General features: G+C 34.9%; 1 pseudogene; it reads left to right on the forward strand.

Moving 5' to 3' along the window:
* The first annotated feature begins 400 nt into the window (after window positions 1–400).
* LOC146164291 (uncharacterized) lies at window positions 401–4,603 on the forward strand (annotated as a pseudogene).
* Window positions 4,604–6,232: the final 1,629 nt, after the last annotated feature.

The following is a 6,232-nucleotide window of genomic DNA, read 5'->3' on the forward strand; positions in this document are numbered from 1 at the left end:
TTGTGCCAAACAGTTGACCAATCAGAAAGCCGCTGTTTGAATCAGCTGTTTCGTGGCGTCAGTTTTGTCCTTGAACAAGGGCCAAATTAATTAGTAGGTACATGATAACAAATACTTTTTGGACATACATTTATTAAAACTGAGAACTTTTTTTTACTATAGTAACAATTACGCAGTATTGCGCCAAATAGTTGACCAATGAGAGAGCCGCTGTTTAAATCAGCTGTTTTGTGGCAATCAGCTGTTTACTGTAATAACAAATACTTTTTGGACGTACATTTATTAAAATTTTGTACATTTGCTTACTAAATTGATTTACATAGGGCAACCAGTGATATTACAAGGTAGGCTATCTTACAAAACACAGGTGGAATAATAGTTTTACTTTATACAAAGCAGAATGACGGAGGTGGAATTATTAGAGAGTTTAGGCGCTTTGGTTGAGACTAAAGGTGAGGATGTCATTGAGGCAAGGTTGCCGATATGTTTTCAAAACGAATGGGATCAATGGCTAATCAACTATAGTGTTATAACAAACACAAGTTGGAACGTCAGAAAAAATTTCCACTTGTAAAAAAATTAAGTTTTAAAAAATATTATCAATGTCAACGTAATCAAACAAGAGGTTCAGGAACTCGGAAAACAGACACGGGTAATATTTTAATTGTATCAGCACTGCACCTATGTGAACTTTCTACGCATTTTTTTTTTCACTTTTCTACTAAAAAAATTATTTCAATTTTAGTTGCCCTAGCTTAATGGAAATTCGGATCAAGAAAATAACAAAAAAGACAAGACACACAGACAAGCTTGTGACAAAATACCCCTGCATTGTGAAGTTTATTAATCAACTCAACCATAGCCTGAGTTCATCGGATGTTTTGGAGCAACTTAAATTATTTAATTGCACAAAAGCTCCATATACCAAGTATTTTGAGAGTGGCTTTATACCAGCTGCAGCAATTCGACATCATGAAACTAAATTATTAGCTACACAAGTAGTGAAAGCACTGGCAAACAACAGGCTAAATCCGACTAGAAGGTTTGTCTATCACATTTGGCAAAAGTGGCTGCAGTCGTCTTGTGGAAAGTTCACAGGGCATACCATGTTTACAGCAATTGAAAAATATGCATCTGGTGTTGATGCCAAAATCAAACTAAAAAAATAGATGAATCTGTATTTGTTGTCTGCATTTTAACACCATTGATGGAAAGGGTTTATCAGACCAAGCAATCGAGTGAGATAATTTTTGTGGATTCCACATCAAATCTAGGTACTATATTAGAATATTATAAAGTTAATTAGCTAAATTAACTTATTTTATTGTAATGTATTTTTTAAAGATCAAACCAACGCCACATTAACAGTTATTTTATGTGGGAACCCCATGGGAGCAATGCCCCTGGGGGCAATTATTTCAAGTCGACAAGATGAAACGTGTTACAAGGAGGGTATGAATAGATTAAAACAGTTAAATTTAACTATTTTCTGGCTTTTGAAATCTTACTGAGAATGATTTAACAAAAAAATAGCCACCAATTAACCTTTGGGTATTCACCAAGTAGATATAACAAGAACTGCACTGACATTAACCAACAGGCTATATTTCTATTTGAAGGATTTTCACTATTCAAAGAAATGCTTGGAAGGAACGCTTTTTATGGGAAATTATCGCCTCAAATTTTTATGACTGATGATGGCACTGCAGAGAAAAATGCTCTTCATAATGTTTGGCCGAATGCGGTGCAACTTTTATGTGCTTTTCATGTGCTAAGTAGGAAAAATATAATTAAAGTTATTGTTCCATTTCCCTTACATTTAAAAACAGTGTATGCTGGGTTTCAAAGGATGGTTTACATGCATTTACTCATGGATTCAGGCGGTTGTTATAAAGCAATTAAGTTTGAATTAAACACTAATATATTTTTCAGGCAGTGTGGAGATGGTTGTTTGCTATAAAAAATGTCATTAAAAAAGATGACAGACAAGAACTGATAAACAAATTTAAAAAAATCTTGTATAACCATGATGAGAAAACAATATAACTTAATTATTCAGATCTTTTGGAAAGATGTGTACTGCTGGAATATGACAATTTTATAACGTGACATCTAAGCGTAATAATGCTTTTAATCTAGTTGCGTCCAATGAACAATTTTTTTTAGGTTTATAAGAATTTAAATAATATAATTTTTGTAACAATAATAAAAGGAATGCAACAAAATGTAGAACAACCTAGGTATATGCTGTAATTACATTATTAAACTCTCAACTATTCAAAAAAAGTAAATTCTGGTTTATCTAGTGCCAAAAAATAAACCCAGAACAAGTATAAACCAAATCCCCCATAAGGTTTCTGCTTTGTACATAGTTATTTTATTGGAAAATGTTGTATTGTTTGTTTTACTTATTATAATATAACGTTTTTAATGGTTATTTTTTATTAGGTATGTCAATGGTTTAATGAATCGTAAGGAAGAATGGTGCCTTGCATTTTGCAACAAAAATAACCTTTTAACTAGAGGTCAACAGACTAATAACTGTTGTGAAGCAACTATTCGTATTGTCAAAGAGATTGTTTTTAACACGTGTGGATATATCAATTTTAATGACGTAGCTTTTTAAACTGTTTGTTTTAATTAAATTTAAGATGGCGTTGCTTTTGCCTATATGAATTTTTAGCCCATAGCATGAATTTAAAATAAACATTTGTAAACCTATTGCTAAACTTGACATTTTTCTATTTTTGTATAATGTGGTAAAATAAACAAGTTGAGTCTAGCATATTTTACAATAATGTGGTACATTTAATTTACATTTTCAGGTGCAAAGTTTACAATCCTTGTCAACTGATTCACTTCATTACAGAAACAGTCCTTACTTTTCCAATAGAATTTTGAGTAGAATATTAAACCCATCCGAAACAGTAATGCTGCTTCAATCCCCTATTCCATCCGCATTTATTACAAACATTAATGAAACTCAATATATAGTAAAAAGTGAAAAAACAGAAAATGGGGAGTATATAGGACAAACAGATGAAGGAGTGTGCTCATGTGTTGACGGCATGGGGTTGAAATGTGCAAACACCTGAAATCGGTTATTTTAACCAAACAACTAACATCAAGTTACCTCTATCAGTCAACACCACAAGAGAAATATTTTTATGCGTGTTTGGCTCTTGGGACATGCTCCTAATGTTGAATTTTTTGAAAATATGACCACTTTTCCAGACGATAAAGATATCAATACTGAAACTAGGGATGGAAGTATATGGTATAAATATGCTGTTATACGTTGTCAATTATTCCCACATTATTTTACCATTAAAATTTTTGTGTAGGTGAGGTTTTTCAAAGTCGTCAACACAAAACAACTCCACTACATGCTGATATATATTCTTCAAGTGAAGAATTTTTTGAAGAACAACCTAGCAAAAAGATTAAAACATCCTATGTGAATAAATATTCTGGTATACAAAAGGAAACCAATATTAAATCATTGACTCAGGCATTTGATACTGTAAAAGAAAATCTAGGAAAATCTATTGAAACCGAGCAATGTCAAGAAGCACTGGAGAGTTTTATTGGGACTTTAACTAAAATAAAAACTTCATCACAAATGATGACTTTTATGCACCAGCTAAAATCAACTCCTGTGCTTGCAAAACGGAGTGGAGGGCGAACCAAAATTTTGTGCCAACCGACTGCAATTCAGAGAAGGTCTCCTGGGGCTCCAAAATGTGCAGCCCCCCTTTCTAAGGGTAGAAAACCAGGATCATTTACTAAAAAACGTCGTGTAAAAAAATCAAGAAATCTGGCTCAAAATGTTAAAAATAATCAACAAAATGCAAAAGCCCATTAAATTCAACTTGATATTTTTTCTGTGTAAACCAATTTAAGGTTATGGTTCGAGTGGCTAGAGTTATGATTTTTTTATGATGTTCAACATCATATTTAATGGCAAATTATTTTCCAGTTAAGCTTTAGAGTTGTAAAATAAAACAAAAGTTGCACCAAGCTGTGTTGTGTTGTGTTTTTGCATCGAAACAGCATTTAACAACCTTTAGTACAGTGGTCTCCAACCCTTTTTGTTAACCGACCCGAATTTAAATGAATACAAATCAGCATTTGCATGCGACCCCAATTTGTTTTAAAAAAATGGATTTAAAGTTAACACGAAACAACTTACACTTAATATACATATTACTTATTGTTCAAGGACAAAACTGACGCCACTAAACAGCTGATTCAAACAGCGGCTTTCTGATTGGTCAACTGTTTGGCGCAATACAGCGTTCCTATTGGTTAATATTGCTATAGGTGCCATCAGAGCCTACACTATGTAAATATGCCCCCGTGACAACGGCATCTCGGTGCAGTTGGTGTCATGAAAGTCGGTCTTCCAGAGTCGTTCCAACTTCTCCTGCAGCAAGTCATCGGCCACACGAGTGAGGTCAACAGAGAACGAATCACTATCTTATATTCAGATAGGTCCCGCCTTTGCCCTGCCCAGCGGCAATTGGGTGCGTTGGTTCGGTTTGCTCTTTCGTGCGTCTTGTACAAGAAAAGCCTCTGGAACATCGAGTTCAATAAGCAGTAGAGCTTCACTGCAGTCAACACGTGGGAATAACAGATCCTTGATATGCGACAGTCTGCCTTACTTTGCTCTTCTTGGAAATCTGTTATCCGCAATTGGCAGACAGTCAAAACACTTCGGGAACATCATGGATATCAGTCCACTCACCGACGCCATCAAGAACGAATTTTGCAAAGTAGGTTATTCTTAAAATTAAATTCTCGGGGAACAGTCAGGGGTTCAGTAGCCGAACAAGCAAGTTAAAACAATGGTACCGGTATTTAAAATTTAGCAGGAAGTACCACCCCGCAAATCTCGTTATTTTGATACGATAGACCAATACAGCTAAATTGGAACATATAAGTGGACACATAATAAAGTTGCAGATTGTTTCTCTCAAATTGTGTACAATGTCCCAGATAAAATTAAAACTCTAACGCCTGAAAATTTCCAAGGAAATGTTATTGACAAAGAACAAAACTCGGAGATACGAACGTCGCATTCGTTAAGTGTTTAAAGCAGCGCTTCTCAACCGGTGAACCGCGGCGCACTGGTGTGCCATGGAAGGCTGCCAGGTGCGCCGCGAGCAAAATAAAAAATAATTTAATATATATAAAACATTTATTTTTTACATTCCTATTAAGCTTAGCCGATTGATTCCACAGTACTTTCAAGTGGAAAACACAATTTGACCTACAAAGCAACAATATATGACCTACAAAGTAAGACCTACAACGCAACAATCAGCAGCACCTAATAACGCCAAATTCGTAGTAATAACCACGACAGACTAAAATCTAAAATAGTCTAGATAAGGCCTATACATGTCGAAATAAGTCCAAAATTAATCGGAATATGACTAAACTGGACTGTATAGGGAAAGGGTATGGGATGATTGGGGACACCTGTCTGGCAACGGCCGTTTGCTGTCGACATTTGGGCGCCGCTGTTTTGGCCCTGGATTTTTTGCCCCTGTTTTGGCTAATGGGCGGGTAGTTTGTGGTGTTAGCAATTGGGTTAGCTTTGAAAATATTTTGGGGGATTTTGGGGAGTGATTTTGGGGGGATTTTGGGGAATGTTTGGGGTTAGGTTAAAGGTTGTATAGGACTTAGTTTGACATTTAGGTCTGATTCCGACTTCGTCATTATTGCGACTATTAGGTATTAGTCCTATTTTTGCGTTAACTGTCTTTTGTTCCGAAGTTGATATTGTTTTTATTTTGGTCTCAAGGCTGAAGTCCTTTTAAAGATATACAATTATAAAGCCTATAACAAAAAATTGCAAGCGATTTAAGAGAAATACTCAAAAATTCACTTCTATTTCGACAAATTCGATTGCAAAACAAAACACTGAGAACGTTTGTCCTGAGAGATTAAAATTGAATATGTCTAATAAATCAGTGAAAGTATCAGATTTAATATCGGACAATAGCCAATTTTTTAAAACAAAACAAAAATAAATTTGAAGAACATCTAACGTAAATTCTCTACCCCGCGTAAATGCAAAAACTGCAGATAATAGCATTGACCTAGAAGCAATTGCCTTGTGCCAAAAAGGTCCATCTTTTAGGCGCATGTTAATTGAGGAATGCCAATCTTTAATTATTGCGCACAAGTCTTAGCCAGACTCGTCTAACGAGATTTCTGGACATGT

The sequence above is a fragment of the Ascidiella aspersa genome, chromosome 2 (genome assembly GCF_963924565.1).
Source record: "Ascidiella aspersa chromosome 2, kaAscAspe10.2, whole genome shotgun sequence".
Lineage (NCBI taxonomy): Eukaryota > Metazoa > Chordata > Ascidiacea > Phlebobranchia > Ascidiidae > Ascidiella > Ascidiella aspersa.